We start from the raw sequence: 16,528 nt of genomic DNA, 5'->3' as shown, positions 1-16,528 counted from the left end.
ATTAATGAATATTCTGCAGTAATCACAGGGACCTACAAAGGGTCTTAGAAGCCAACCTCTTTTGAAGGCTGATGTGCTACAAGTAAAGGTAACTCGTCCAACGAAAGACATGCACAGCATCCTAGCCTTGCTCTAAGTTTTGGAGACCATCCTATCATGTTTATCCATGGAAGCTCCACTTTCACAGGCTCACGCAAAGGGATGTAGATTGAGGCGTCTGGGAGACGCTCATCCTGTCATAACTGGATGCCATACACACAATGGAGTCTTTGTGTGTATGGAATACAGTTCTGGAAAGAGCCCATCAAGGAACAAATGGGCAAAATGCCCATTCCTTAAAGTGTTAACAAGCAAAGCAAAACCACAGCAAAATTGCTAAGTCACTGTACTTAAAAAGGCCTTGGGAGTCCCTTTGTGCCCGTTCAGGGGGCACATGTCTACCAATGCGGCAAAATGGCTACAGTATTGTGCAAAACAAACAACTGGACCTCGGTAATGAGGCTGTACTGATACAGATAACAAAAAACTTTGGTACAAAAAGAACATGATATCCTAATCACAAATCACTGTTTCGACATCTAAATATTTGTACCGTTCATACCCCAACTCTCATACACACAAATAATCTACAATTAGGCACTGGTAAAGGTCAGCCCTTGTTCTAACACTTTATTCAATGTATCCACACAATATTTCAATGTTCACCTCCTTCTTTCATAATAGTATCTATGTTAGTACAATAGCTACAACAGCGTATTGACCATATCACGTCTACATATGTTTTGGTTGACAAACAACGGCTTCAAATGACAGCCTACAATCGTTACGACCTTCTTCAGGACAAATATGAGGCGCAATTGATCCTCACATACATAACGTATTCCGGTGGAAGATGTCTTCCAATGTTCTTTCTGCGTAAAACACAAATACAATTTTGATTACTATTTACATGTCAATCCATCCTCTTTTTATTACACACAGCATATTTAATTATGCAAGTAACTCTTCTGTAGTTACATCTGTTTGCACTAACCTCCAAAATTAATTAATGGCAGTTATGCAAACTAAGGACCAAATCCGACAGTGCTCCGGGGGATAATTCTGTAAAGCCTGCAAAACAACATAGGCACAGAGTAAATATCATGGTCTATAGTCAAAAACATGTTTGGCAAATAAGATAAAAGGCCAGCACGCGACTTACTGATAGGCTCACTTCTGTATCACAGCATAGATAGTGTTGGTGCAATGACACCTTTGTGGTAATTCACAACTATCACTCCACGGCTTTCTACACAGAGTGTTCCTAATCCCTGTAGGAGACATATAGACAAGTGGACAGCCTGTAAATATCCTAGTGTATGTTTCCATCTCGTCTCAAACATGTGTGCCTCACAACAACTTACTTGGTGTAATGTGGCTGTTAACACGCACAAATGCAGGTAAACGCCTAGTCAATAGGTCATCTCAACTAAGAAACGCAGGTGGTGTGTTACAGAGGTTGTTCAACCCCTTGCCACCTGAAAAGACGTCAGTCAGGGTTCCTATTAGTAAAATGTATAATGTTAAAAAACATTGTGGAAAGTCACACTGCCGGCGACTTACTGATCTGCAATATCTATCAGCCTCGGCACTTGTCTCACGGCGTGTCTGCTTCAAATAACATTTGCTGCCGGAAGCCCTCGGCGTGCAGTGGAGTTAACAAATCTCTCAAGGCCTGCGTCTATATAAACAAATACAAACAAGGCACATCATTTGTCGTGTTGCACTCGAACATGGCGGTACTGAATGATTATGTAGTTCAATTCAAAATAAAAACCTGCATATACGAGTGTCCTCTTATCTGTATGTACTTGTTTGTGCCACAAACAGTCGTCAGAATACTCAAAATGTACTGAGTTCTGATCCCCCAGGTTCAAATATTAATACCTATTACCTCAGGGCCGCAAGCGCTTAAAAGATGAAAAGTCATTTGTGAGTCCAAATGTAAAAGTGCAACCGGACCAGAAATGCTTAAGGCGCCTTCGGACTCTAATAAGTAAACAACGCGCAATTAGACATCGCAATCGAATCTAGGTTTGTTTCAAAATGCTGCAGTGGCAACTAAAGAACAGGCTTGCATAAATGTTATCAGAAGACAGCAAATGACAATGGTTGTCGTTCTTACCTGCAACTGACGAGGAGTGTGTCTGATTCTCGTAGCATACTGAACGCGGGCGAAAAGCACAGTGCCCTTATACAGTTCAGTGTCAGTAGACAATGGCCAGTTCATGGACATAAAAATAGGACTGACCACATTAAAAAATCAAGAATGACCCTCGGGCACAACCTTCCAAAGAGAGGCTGGCGCAGTTACAACCCATATGGCGCACTTATACCTCTGCAAATGATTTATGTATATTGTGAATCTACAATTGGTATTTAGTTCACATAATGCACGTGTGCAAAGAATGTGCAAATAATGTGCAAAAAGTGTGCAACAGAGGCGGGTACTCCTCACCTCTTAGAGATATAAATCGGTATGGTCTTGAAAGTGTAGGCCATGCCATCCTGCCTTGAAGCACAGTCTTCAGAGCAGTTTGTTCCACTCTACGGACACATTCATACCGTGTTTGACCGAATCTAGAGAATATACCCAACGCTGTTCAAGTTTATGTAGCATGGTGCTGATATCACCACCACGTGCTGGAGCCCTTATAGTTTGTAGAATAAACCATCTGATGTCTCTTTCAGTGTGGCCAGCCCTTGTGAAATGTTCCACCAAGAGTTTGTTTTGTACCTTGTTCCGAGATTCTCTGTCAAATCTGCCTGGTAGTTTTACCAACATAAATCAAAGGACATGGCCATAGAAGAGTGCACACTGCATTTTTTGTCAGGCAATTAGTGTGCACTCTCAGTTGCCATTTCAGGTTACCATATTTGAGCACTCTCAGATTTGGTCCTTAGTTTGCATGACTGCCATTAATTAATTTTGGAGGTTAGTGCAAACAGATGTAACTACAGAAGAGTTACTTGCATAATTACATATGCTGTGTGTAATGAAAAGAGGCTGGATTGACATGTAAATAGTAATCAAAGTTGTATTTGTGTTTTTTACGCAGAAAGAACATTAGAAGATGTATGTGAGGATCAATTGCGCCTAATATTTGTCCTGACAAAGGTTGTAACGATTGTAGGCTGTCATTTGAAGCCATTGTTTTCAACCGAAACAAATGTAGACGTGATATGGTCAATAAGCTGTTGTACCAATTGTACTAATATACTATAAAGGCGGAAACCCAAGTTTTACTACCTTGGTAGTAGCTCTAACTTTTATTGGGGAAACAATGATATTGAACAAAGGAGGTAGTTAGCTGTTATCAACAACTTACAGTCAACATTCATTAAATTTGAGCTGTAAAAATAGCTGTTCAATAATTTTTTAATAATCAATTTCTATGACAAAACACACATTAGCTTAAAAAAGCGATGGGCCAATCCCTTTCACTTTACATAAAACAATCATAGGTTGTTTAAAAAAACAGACAATTTAGTCGTGACACTTTGACACAATATAGTGGCATCTGTCTAGTTGACGGGTAGTTGATTCAGTGATCAGCGCAGGGAGCAGTTGCTGTTTTGCACTGTTCATGGATCCTACGTTAAGGTTGCTATATCGTCAATCTAGTGTTTATTCTAGATGGGGGAACTCAACATGTTTCAATTCTCTAAACATTTTACGGAACTTTCTTCAGGAGTAGTGTCATATTCTAAAAAAAAAACAACTTTGACAACAACATTAGAGCGTGCTATCATTGCATATCTCTTGAGTTGATGGTTCTTGTTGCCAGTGTTTAATATCGAACTTGAGTGTTCTTACTGTAGCTGTTGGTATAGAACAAGGAAATATAAAAAAGATGTAAGCTTTTAGTGCTTTTTGGATCTTATTGATAAATATAATTTATCAGACTTGGCTAGGTTAGATAATTAACTAGTCTTGTCGGGGCGAGTGGTTCTTATGGAGGTATGTCCCTGTATAAGGCAGGATATAGTCCTCTTGGTCCGTAGTTGACTTTTCAATGAGTCTAGTGGGACCTGCAAGTTTAGTTTGCATTAATTAGTATATACTGTCAGTATAGACTGGCTTGATCTCTCGTAACGCATGTAGTGAAATCGGTGGTGACTTACCTCTTTTAGAGAGAGGTTCTCTAAGACTTTGACGTTGGTTAGACAAAGATGGTACTCTCAGGAGTTCTGTAGTAATCAGTCCTTCTGTGTTGTCCAAATCATAAGAACGGAGGGGAGCGCTCAGTTATGTCTAAAAATATATGGGCTATGATTACTATTTTTGAATAGGGCTCTATAGGATTCTTGTAAGCATGTAGCTGTCATCATCGTACTCGCTCACCTTATTGTTTTCATGCAGTGGCCCGGGCAACAGAAGCACGTTCGTTGCTTTTCTTAGTTCGGTCCTTTTTAGTGAAAACGAATTTGGAAGCAGTAAAGGGATTCTGGAGGAAACAGTCAAATGACACCAGTGATGTCTGTTAATTCTTAATAATTAAGGGTCAATAGCCTAGTTAATCAACATCTCGTAACGGGTTACCCGTATTATTATTATTAAGAGTTCTGAATTCCAGAGGGGAGTTTTTTTTTACCTTATTCCGTTTGTCTCTGTGCGTTCAACTCTGCTCGCTCCGGTTGTAGAATCCTCAAGACGCCGTTTCAGTGTAGGTAACGGTCGCCATATTGAGTGGGGAGTGCTAAATAGGATCCTGAGTCCTTTTTCTGTGTTTATTAGTGTAGTCTATTCTAATCACGGTTGCCAAGCGCGATGTCGACTGTGTGGCAAGGAAGAGATAATTAAGGGGCTACTGACATCTAAGAAGCATTCTTCTAGTCATAGATGTTAATTACTTACATCACAAAATCAAAAATAGTGATTTAATTTAAACGTGCGGCCGTGATGGAGGGATCATGTAAATTGAGTAATCCAGAGTAGATTCATATCTCTCTAGTAGTGTTAATTATTATTCCTGTGTATATCTTATAGGACTTCTTGGTGGATCTATTTTTAGAGATTAATTCTAGAGGAGGCTTATAGGCGAAATTACGGGTTGAACTGATAGTATTGGCCTTTATTAATAGGTTGAGTCCGTACAGTGTATACCTTCTGGGTGGGTATAATTTGCTGATAGATGTTCAGGTAGGCAGAGTGATCCTTTTACATTTTATGCCATTCTATTGCTTCGTTGAGCCCTCTTTTGTCACTTTGAGTCTGGAAAATGAGTCTTTGCTCTTTTTCTAGCAGTATTCTTTTCTTTTTGATGGGATCCATTCCGTTGATAGTTAGTAGAACGGTCCATTTCAGATCTTCTCTTGAGTGATTGTGTTCTAAATAGTGTTTGACCATGGGTGCCATTAAGGTTTTATTTCTGATGCAGCTTCTATGTTCTATAATTCAGGTTTTTACTTTCCGAATTGTTTTGCCTATATAGTTTAGGCCACATGGACATGTAATCATGTATATGACATAATCAGAATTGCAGTTGGTCAGTTGCATCTGTTTCCAGGGTGTGGTGAGACCTATCTCAGCTTCTTTAGATTTTTTAGTAAATTTACATACTGAGCATTGTCCGCAAGGGTAGTGACCAGTTATTGGGCTCATCCCCCATGTCTTAGTTAGATTTTCTAGCTCTGGTTGTTTACCTCTGAATTTGCTACTGCTTACCCTGTTTCCAATGGTAGTAGATTATCTGTAAGCAAAAAGTGGACAGGGGAGTTTGTTACTGGATTGGTCAAAAATCTTCCATTGTTTACGCACTATATTTGTTATGGATAAACTCAGGTTGGTGAATGTATTTACACTCACTATTCTTTCATCTGGGGGTTTTCTCACTTTTTCTGCAAGTAGGAATTCCCGATTATTATTGTAGGCTCTTTTTGCTGCTTTTCTTATAAGTTTTTTAGGGTATTCCCGATCTCTCCATTTTTTAGAGAGAGTCCTGCTTCTTTTTCATAGGATTCTTTCGCGCTACTACTTCTTTTCAATCGCAGAAATTGACCATATGGCAGATTATTTTTCAGGTGTTTGACATGATGACTATGATAATGAAGGAGGGAGTTCTTATCGGTAGTTTTGTGATAGGGTCGGACTAGTAATGTTCCTTGTTGGTCGAAGATGGTTAAGTCTAAGAAGTTGATTTCCTCTTTTTCAATCGTCATTGTAAATTGTAAATGGCGGTTGCGTTGATTAAGCCATGTTACAACATTTTTAGCCTCTTCTATAGTTCCTTTCCAGATGACTATGATATCGTTTATATACCTCGCCCATGATTGTAGATGAATTTCGAATGGGTTGTTGGCGTAAATATGTTTTTTCTCGAATAATTCATCATATAAATTCGCCACGCTTGGTGCCATGGTAGCTCCCATGGCAGTCCCTTCTATCTGCTGGTAAAACTGGCCTTGGAATTCGAAGAAGTTTTTGTTAATGCAACTCATCTTTTGTATCTTTAAGGTATGATTCCATTTTGGTGACATCATTTTTCAAATAGTGGTCAGTGAATTTAGAGAGTGATTCTAAGATGGAATTAATACCAGCTACAATAGGTCGTCCAGGTGGTTTAATTAAGGTCTTATGTATCTTTGCTAGACAATAAAAGGTGGGTGTAGAGGGGTCTGTGTTGGTAAGGAATTTGCATTCTTGGCGACTTATCGATCCTCTGTCTTTGGCTTTTTCTGCTTTTAACTCAATCATTTTTAGTAGTTCTTTCGTTGGGTTTTCAGGTAGTTTTTTTATAGTATTTTGTTTTGTTAAGATGACTAAGACATTCATTTATATAGTCTTTTGTGTCGAGGACCACTATACCACCTCCTTTATCAGCTCTTTTTATTATGATGTCATCATTCTTAGAGAGGCTGGTGAGTGCATTCATTTCTAGGTGACTAAGATTCTGAAAGGTAGGATGGTTTTTCTTTTCCATTTTCTCTATCTGTCTAAGAACTTGTTTTTCAAAGATCATAGATTCCAGGGAGTAAGAATGGCTAGGTGGACATAAATGTGAGGGAGTCATAACCTCATTAGAAGTATCAGGGAAGAATTCTTTAAGATGTATCTTTCTCATCAATTTGTGAAAATCACTGCGAAAGAGGAAAGGATCATGTTTCTTAGTGATAACAAAGCCCAAACCTTTGTTAAGGACAGATTCTTCTAGGTCTGTAAGTTTGTATTTTGATAGGTTTACTAGGAGCGATTGCCGCTCCTGGTTTGCCGTTTGTCGTTGTTCCAGTTGCCCCGATTGGGGCCTTGTTGTAAAAAATTCCTAGATTTATTTCCTTGGTTGCCTTGTCCTTTCTTGTTGTTACCTCTCCCCCTTTGGGGGGTTGTGCTTCCGAATGCGGTATTGTCTGGGTCACTGCTGCTGTTACTTGAGCTGAACGAGGTTGCTCTAAAGCGAACTCGTCGGTTCTGTTTGGGATTCTGTGATCGATTTCCCTGTTGGCCTGTGGATTTGTAACCTTCTTTGGTGTAAGGATAGGCTTTCTCATGGGGGTATTTTGTAAGGTCCTTTTTCAAACGTATCCTTTCTAGAGTATTGCTTTGTTTAAATTCTTACATGTCCTTCTCGATTTCTTCTAATCTCTTTTTAACTAATTCTATTGATATAGTTTTTTTTAGTTCTTCTTCTATTTTGGTTAGACCAATTTCTATTTTTTTTGCCATTTCTTTCGCTATGTCTATAATGAGAATTAGCCAATCTCTCCCACAGCGATTTGCTATATAACTCCATTGGAGTATAAATTTAGGGTTGTCTAGGAAAAGGCGGGGTTCGTTTGAGACTGTTAGGCCTTGGGGTAGTGGCTTGCTTTTAAGATATTCGAGCATTATCGCTCCGTGAAGTTCAGTTCCTATCAGTCTTTTTCGTAGTTGTAAAATTTAATCCCATTCATTCGTCTGTTCTTCAATGTTTTCTAGTTCCCTGTTGTTAATAATAGAGATGGCGTTCATAAGTGTTGTAGCATAGTCATCGCTATACCCTAAGGTTTTATCTTCTGCCATTGTTAGTAGGTAGTTAGATCAAATATTATAGTCAATTTCCGTATCGAATAGTTGAGGTAATTTCACTGTTCATGCATAGGTAGAGAGAAGCCTGTCTATCTGTCAGTAATTCCACTCTTAGAGTAATTCCTGTGACCAATAGCCACTGTGAACCAATATACTATAAAGGGGGAACCCAATTTTTACTACCTTGGTAGTAGCTCTAGCTTTTATTGGGGAAACAATGATACTGAACAAAGGAGGTAGTTAGCTCTTATCAACAATTTACAGTCAACATTCATTACATTTGCGCTGTAAAAATAGCTCTTCAATAATTTTTTAATAATCAATTTCTATGAAGAAACACACATTAGCTTAAAAAAGCGATGGGTCAATCCCTTTCACTTTACATAAAACAATCATAGGTTGTTTAAAAAAACAGACAATTTAGTCGTGACACTTTCACTTTGACACAATCCAGTGGCATCTGTCTAGTTGACGGGTAGTTGATTCAGGGATCAGCGCAGGGACCAGTTGCTGTCTTGCACTGTTCATGGATCCTACGTTAAGGTTGCTATATCGTCAATATAGTGTTTATTCTAGATGGGGGAATTCAACAAGTTTCAGTTCTCTAAACATTTTACGGAACTTTCTACAGGAGTAGTGTCATATTCTAAAAAAAAAAACAACTTTGACAACAACATTAGAGCATGCTATCATTGCATATCTCTTGAGTTGATGGTTCTTGTAGCCAGTGTTTAATATCGAACTTGAGTATTCTTATTGTAGCTGTTGATATAAAACAAGGAAATATAAAAAAGATGTAAGCTTTTAGTGCTTTTTGGATCTTATTGATAAATATAATTTATCAGACTTGGCTAGGTTAGATTATTACCTAGTCTTGTCGGGGCGTGTGGTTCCTAGGGAGGTATGTTCCTGTATAAGGCAGGATATAGTCCTCTTGGTCCGTAGTTGGCTTTTCAATGAGTCTAGTGGGACCTGCAAGTTTAGTTTGCATTAATTAGTATATACTGTTAGTATAGATTGGCTTGATCTCTCGTAACGCATGTAGTGAAATCGGTGGTGACTTACCTCTTTTAGAGAGAGGTTCTCTAAGACTTTGACGTTGGTTAGACAAAGATGGTACTCTCAGGAGTTCTGTAGTAATCAGTCCTTCCCTGTTGTCCAAATCATAAGAACGGAGGGGAGCGCTCAGTTATGTCTAAACATATATGGCCTATGATTACTATTTTTGAATAGGGCTCTATAGGATTCTTGTAAGCATGTAGCTGTCATCATCGTACTCGAGCTCACCTTATTGTTTTCATGCAGTGGCCGGGCGACAGAAGAGCGTTTGTTGCTTTTCTTAGTTCGGTCCTCTTTAGTGAAAACGAATTTGGAAGCAGTAAAGGGATTCTGGAGGGAACAGTCAAATGACACCAGTGGTGACTGTTAATTCTTAATAATTAAGGGTCAATAGCCTAGTTAATCAACCTCTCGTAGCGGGGTTACCCGTATTATTATAAAGAGTTCTGAATTCCAGAGGGGAGTTTTTTTTACCTTATTCCGTTTGTCTCTGTGCGTTTAACTCTGCTCTCTTCACCTAGAAATGAATGCACTCACCAGCCTCTCTAAGAATGATGACATCATAATAAAAAGAGCTGATAAAGGAGGAGGTATAGTGGTCCTCGACAAAAAAGACTATGTAAATAAATGTCTTAGTCAGCTTAACAACAAAATACTATAAAAAACTACCTGAAAACCCAATGAAGGAACTACTAAAAATGATTGAGTTAAAAGCAGAAAAAGCCAAAGACACAGGATGGATAAGTCGCCAAGAATGCAAATTCCTTACCAACACAGATCCCTCTACACCCACCTTTTATTGTCTACCAAAGATACATGAAACCTTAATTAAACCTCCTGGACGACCTATCGTAGCTGGTATTAATTCCATCTTGGAACCACTCTCTAAATTCGCTGACCACTACTTGAAAAATTATGTCACCAAAATGGAATCATACCTTAAAGATACAAAAGATGTTATCAAACGTTATGAAAACCATCCATACGATATCAATACACAATATCTAATTACTTTGGATATCGTCTCTTTATATACCAATATTACTCAACAAGAAACCATCGAAACACTAGAGGAAATATTACTAACAAGGCTAGACGAGGACCCTGTCCCTACGTCTTTCATTCTCTGGTGCATAGAAGTTGCATTAACAAAACACTTCTTCGAATTCCAAGGCCAGTTTTACCAGCAGATAGAAGGGACTGCGATGGGAGCTACCATGGCACCATGGCACAAAGCGTGGCGAATTTATATGTAGAATTTTTCAAGAAAAAACATATTTACGCCAACAACCCATTTGAAATTCATCTACAATCATGGGCGAGCTATATAGACGATATCATAGTCATCTGGAAAGGAACTATAGAAGAGGCAAAAAATGTTGTAACGTGGCTCAATCAACGCAACCGCCATTTACAATTTACAATGACGATTGAAAAAGAGGAAATCAACTTCCTAGACTTAACCATCTTCCACCAACAAGGAACATTACTAGTCCGACCCTATCATAAAACTACCGATAAGAACTCCCTCCTTCATTACCATAGTCATCACCTCTGACACCTGAAAAATACTCTGCCATATGGTCAATTTCTGCGATTGAAAAGAAACAGTAGCACAAAAGAATCCTATGAAAAAGAAGCAGGCACTCTCTCTAAAAAATTGAGAGATCGAGAATACCCTAAAAAACTTATAAGAAAAGCAGCAAAAAGAGCCTACAATAATAAACGGGAATCCCTACTTGAAGAAAATGTGAGAAAAACCCCAGATGAAAGAATAGTGAGTGTAAATACATTCACCAACCTGAGTTTATCCATAACAAATATAGTGCGCAAACAATGGAAGATTTTGACCAATCCATTAACAAACTCCCCTGTCCACTTTTTGCTTACAGAAAATCTACTACCATTGGAAACAGGGTAAGCAGTAGCAAATTCAGAGGTAAACAACCAGAGCTAGAAAATCTAACTAGGACATGGGGAATGAGCCCAATAACTGATGACTACCCCTGCGGACAATGCTCAGTATATAAATTTACTAAAAAATCTAAAGAAGCTGAGATAGGTCTCACCACACCCTGGAAACAGATGCAACTGACCAACTGCAATTCTGATTATGTCATATACATGATAACATGTCCATGTGGCCTAAACTATATAGGCAAATCAATTCGGAAAGTAAAAACCCGAATTATAGAACATAGAAGCTGCATCAGAAATAAAACCATAATGGCACCCATGGTCAAACACTATTTAGAACACAATCACTCAAGTGAAGATCTGAAATGGACCGTTCTACTAACTATCAAAGGAATGGATCCCATCAAAAAGAAAAGAATACTACTAGAAAAAGAGCAAAGACTCATTTTCCAGACTCAAAGTGACAAAAGAGGGCTCAACGAAGCAATAGAATGGCCTAAAATGTAAAAGGATCACTCTGCCTACCTGAACATCTATCAGCAAATTATACCCACCAAGAAGGTATACACTGTACGCACTCAACCTATTAATAAAGGCCAATACTATCAGTTCAACCCGTAATTCGCCTATAAGCCTCCTCTAGAATTAATCTCTAAAAATAGATCCACCAAGAAGTCCTATAAGATATACACAGGAATAATAATTAACACTACTAGAGAGATATGAATCTACCCGGGATTACTCAATTTACATGGCCCCTCCATCGCAGCCGCACGTTTAAATTAAATCACTATTTTTGATTTTGTGATGTAAGTAATTAACATCTATGACTATGAAGAATGCTTCTTTGATGTCAGTAGCCCCTTAATTATCTCTTCCTTGCCACACAGTCGACATTGCGCTTGGCAACCGCGATTAGAATAGACTACACTAATAAACACAGAAAAAGGACTCAGGATCCTATTTAGCACTCCCCACTCAAGATGGCGACCGTTACCTACACTGAAACGGCGTCTTGAGGTTTCTACAACCGGAGCGAGCAGATTTGAACGCACGGAGACAAACGGAATAAGGTAAAAAAAGAACTCCCCTCTGCTCTGGAATTCAGAACTCTTAATAATAATAATACGGGTAACCCCGTATTAGCCTAGTTGATTAACTAGGCTACTGACCCTTAATTATTAAGAATTAACAGTCACTACTGGTGTCATTTGGCTGTTTCCTCCAGAATCCTTTTACTGCTTCCAAATTCGTTTTCACTAAAGAGGACCGAACTAAGAAAAGCAACGAACGCTCTTCTGTCGCCCGGGCCACTGCATAAAAACAATAAGGTGAGCTCGAGTACGATGATGACAGCTACATGCTTACAAGAATCCTATAGAGCCCTATTCAAAAATAGTAATCATAGCCCATATATTTTTAGACATAACTGAGAGCTCCCCTCCGTTCTTATGATTTGGACAACACGGAAGGACTGATTACTACAGAACTCCTGAGAGTACCATCTTTGTTTAACCAACGTCAAAGTCTTAGAGAACCTCTCTCTAAAAGAGGTAAGTCACCACCGATTTCACTACATGCGTTACGAGAGATCAAGCCAGTCTATACTGACAGTATATACTAATTAATGCAAACTAAACTTGCAGGTCCCAGTAGACTGATGGAAAAGCCAACTACAGACCAAGAAGACTATATCCTGCCTTATACAGGAACATACCTCCCTAGGAACCTCTCGCCCCAACAAGACTAGGTAATTATCTAAGCTAGCCAAGTCTGATAAATTATATTTATCAATGAGATCCAAAAAGCACTAAAAGCTTACATCTTTTTTATATTTCCTTGTTGTATATTAACAGCTACAGTAAGAACACTCAAGTTCGATATTAAACACTGGCAACAAGAACCATCAACTCAAGAGATATGCAATGATAGCACGCTCTAATGTTGTTGTCAAAGTTGTTGTTTTTTTAGAATATGACGCTACTCCTGAAGAAAGTTCCGTAACATGTTTAGAGAATAGAATAAACACTAGATTGACGATATAGCAACCTTAACGTAGGATCCATGAACAGTGCAAGACAGCAACTGCTCCCTGCGCTGATCACTGAATCAACTACCCGTCAACTAAACAGATGCCACTAGATTGTGTCAAAGTCAAAGTGTCACGACTAAATTGTCTGTTTTTTTAAACAACGTATGATTGTTTTATGTAAAGTGAAAGGCATTGGCCCATCGCTTTTTTAAGCTAATGTGTGTTTTTTCATAGAAATTGATTATTAAAAAATGATTGAAGAGCTATTTTTACAGCGCAAATTTAATGAATGTTGACTGTACGTTGTTGATAAGAGCTAACTACCTCCTTTGTTCAGTACCTATTGTACTAACATACATACTATTATGAAAGAAAGATGTGAACATTGAGACATTGTGTGGATACATTGGATAAAGGGTTCGAACAAGGGCTGACCTTTACCGGTGTCTAATTGTAGATTATTTGCGTGTATGAGAGTTGGTAGAAATATTTAGATGTCAAAACAGTGATTTGTGACTAGGATATTGTGTTCTTAATTCTCTTAATTTTGTGATATATTTTATAATAAATTACATTTTTGTACCAAATATCTTTTGTTATCTGTATCAGTCCAGCCTAGTTACCGGGGTCCAGTTGTTTGTTTAGCCAAATAGTATTAACCTGGTGGGCCTTGCGGGATTACAGGTACCCTTATAACCTACATGTACAGTATTGTGCATCCAAATAAAAAGGGTGGAGCTGCCACCACTCTGCGACACTAACACACTATTAGGGTGAGATGATTCACCCTGGGACAAAATGGAGACATTTGTAGTACCCCAGTCCAGGTTGTCATATGAGCAGGACACAAACACTGTTAAAGCTTTCAGGAAAGCCCAAGTAGAGGTTTGTTTCCCCGAATTGCAGCTTTAAAGCAGATGTCAATAGATGTTTGTCAGCTAAAAAATGTTGGATACCAAAAGGCAAGTCAAATGTCAAGTGGACTAACAGAGTTAGCAAAAGGAGAGTAAAATATGACCTTCTGAGCTAACACTTGGGCCCTCAGTGTCATGTTATACAGATTCATGAGTCTTCCCTTTGAAGACAATGCACAAAGAAATGGCAGTACTAACTTTAAAGGTATCTGTTCAAATTATGGGATTGCAATTAGAAGGGTAAGTAACTACATGCACCTTTCTGTGACCATTCTTTTTTGACAATACATAAAGAGTAGATTGTACCAGGTATTCACAAAAGTGTGACAACCGCATAGTATCACCATTAAGTATCAATCAAACCATTAAGCTACCAGTATTTTTCAGACAATAGCAGTCAAAGGACGAAAAGATCTTCCACAAGAGCAGTTAAATTCTATTTGAGTTGAACGAAACAGTCCAGAAAGACAAGTGTTTTTTGTTATGTTCAGTAAAGAAAACAAATTCGGTGAAATCAGAAAGTCTCAGCAAGATACATTTTGCAATATACTTAACTCTTTTCCATCCCACTATTACAGTGTTTGAAAAGCATGCTAACATGTACCAGCTTGTTGCGAAACAAATAATTAATGTACCAATGACAGTACACTTGCAGTTTGATATATGTTATAAATTCACATACAACCTTCTCAACCTCCACTTGAGGTTTTACAGATACACAAATATATATTACAACAATGCAAAGACAAGGCATTTATGACAGGCATGGTATAGTGTCACATATGGTTTTGGGATCAAGATGGATACCATGACAAACTTCTGTCTTTCTATTACTTTTATTATGGGACTGTGTACAGGTATGGGTCAACTTACATGTAAAACTGAGATATTCCCAAAGAATTTATAATAAGGATGGTCTTCTCTCAAATGAAATCATAAACAGAACGACCCCCTCCGAAATGACTCCAACACCAAATGCTGGTACTAGGCCTCTGGAGCCTTTGTCTTAGTCTTAGTCTGTAGAGTTCAAAGGGGATTCCTTCACTTCCCCTTTTGGGCATTTCGAGTTCAAGGCATCACAAACCCTCTCATTGGTGGAGTCTATCTGCAGCTTTCCCTGGTCTTGAACCCCAAAGGATAAGACTTGGGACTGTCCATCCAAGAGGTGGAATAGCTCAATGAGTTTGGTGAGAGCGACGTTGAGAGAGAGATTGATCCCTGGTATTGTGGTTGGCTGTGGGAACATGGCCCTTCTCCCCCTCTAATCCTGTTGTAATCTCCCTGTCCTGTCCTCATTCCTCCTCCCACTATCTTTGCTGGCTCGGGCCAACCTGGCCCGCCAGACCCTTTTTTATTCTGGCTGACTGAGTCCTGGTCTTTCCTACTCTCTCCGTCACTCCCTGATCTTTTCTGTTTTTCTGCCAACTCCTTCGTACTACTCTCCACCTCTATTGTGATTGCTTCTGTCACTCCTTGGCCCTCATGACCATACCTCTTCTTTGCCTCAGGCTTTAGACATTACCACCTTTCACTACAACCACCTTCTCCTGTCCATTCTTGCTCCTGATGTGGCCACCTCCATAATGACCTCTTTTCAGAACTGACATTCCCTTTTGGTTACGTCTCTCTACTGATGTTGTCACGTTCTTTTCTGTGTGCCTCTGCGCAAGAGGATGAGCTAAAAGTCCAAGTAACTTTTTCAGGAAACCATTTTCCTTTCCCTACAATTCGCCAAACTTCGAATAGCCCCACAGTGCGGCTCCATATGGGGTTGCAGCTTTAATTTGTGTGGTATAAACCTTGATTGCAGCATCCTGTCTTTGGAATGGTCTGCTGCTTCTTCTAAACAATCTGAAAAATCGCCTTGCCTTCAGGAAGGCTCTTAAAACTTTTCTGTTTTGATATTGTTGCAGTTTTCCTCTCTGTTCCTCTCCACTCTCCAGTATCAAGATGCTTTTGGTGAATATGCGCTTAATAAGTATGCATAACATAACATAACATAACATTGTTTTCGCACATGGACTTCATTACGACCCTTGCGGACAGTCGTGCCTGTAATAGAGGCACGGCTGATGCCAGAGTCGTTTTTTTCCCACTCCCTGGAATGGGCAATTACCGGGGTATTTCAACCCCGGCGTACCCGGTAATTGCTCATTCTAGGGCGCCGGAAAAAATTCTTCCTCATTTCCATTTCAGCCCCGTAGGGCTCAATGGGAATGGGGAAGCCGCATGCACCGGCACCATTTGTGAATGGTGGCGATGCATGCGGCATGCTGTGCTCGCAGGTGCCGCTCTGCCCGCCGGGTCCAACCTGGTGGGCAGAAAGGCACCCGCGAGCACAACTCGTAGTTTGCCAGTCCGGGAACTACGGTACCGGCAAGCTTACCGGTACCGTAGTTCCCGGACTGGCAAACTTGAAATGAGCCCCTATATGTCTCATCTTGGCCTGCTGCTTTCTACTGGTGCACTCCATTGCTGCTGATTTAGCGGTATTGATCTTTAGCCCCAGACCAATCATAAAGGCGGCATAAGCATCAACCAGTGCCTGCAAAGCCCTTGGGG

At 39.4% G+C, this 16,528-nt stretch overlaps 1 protein-coding gene across 5 annotated transcripts in view; it reads left to right on the top strand.

The window, feature by feature from the left end:
• Window positions 1-16,528, top strand: part of ADAM15 (ADAM metallopeptidase domain 15) — a 583,228-nt gene that overhangs the window by 540,555 nt on the left and 26,145 nt on the right. The window lies entirely within an intron of this gene.

This window comes from Ambystoma mexicanum, chromosome 1p, assembly GCF_040938575.1.
Source record: "Ambystoma mexicanum isolate Mex_15411 chromosome 1p, UKY_AmexF1_1, whole genome shotgun sequence".
In the NCBI taxonomy this organism is placed as follows: domain Eukaryota; kingdom Metazoa; phylum Chordata; class Amphibia; order Caudata; family Ambystomatidae; genus Ambystoma; species Ambystoma mexicanum.
This window is presented reverse-complemented; position numbering and strand designations above follow the sequence as displayed.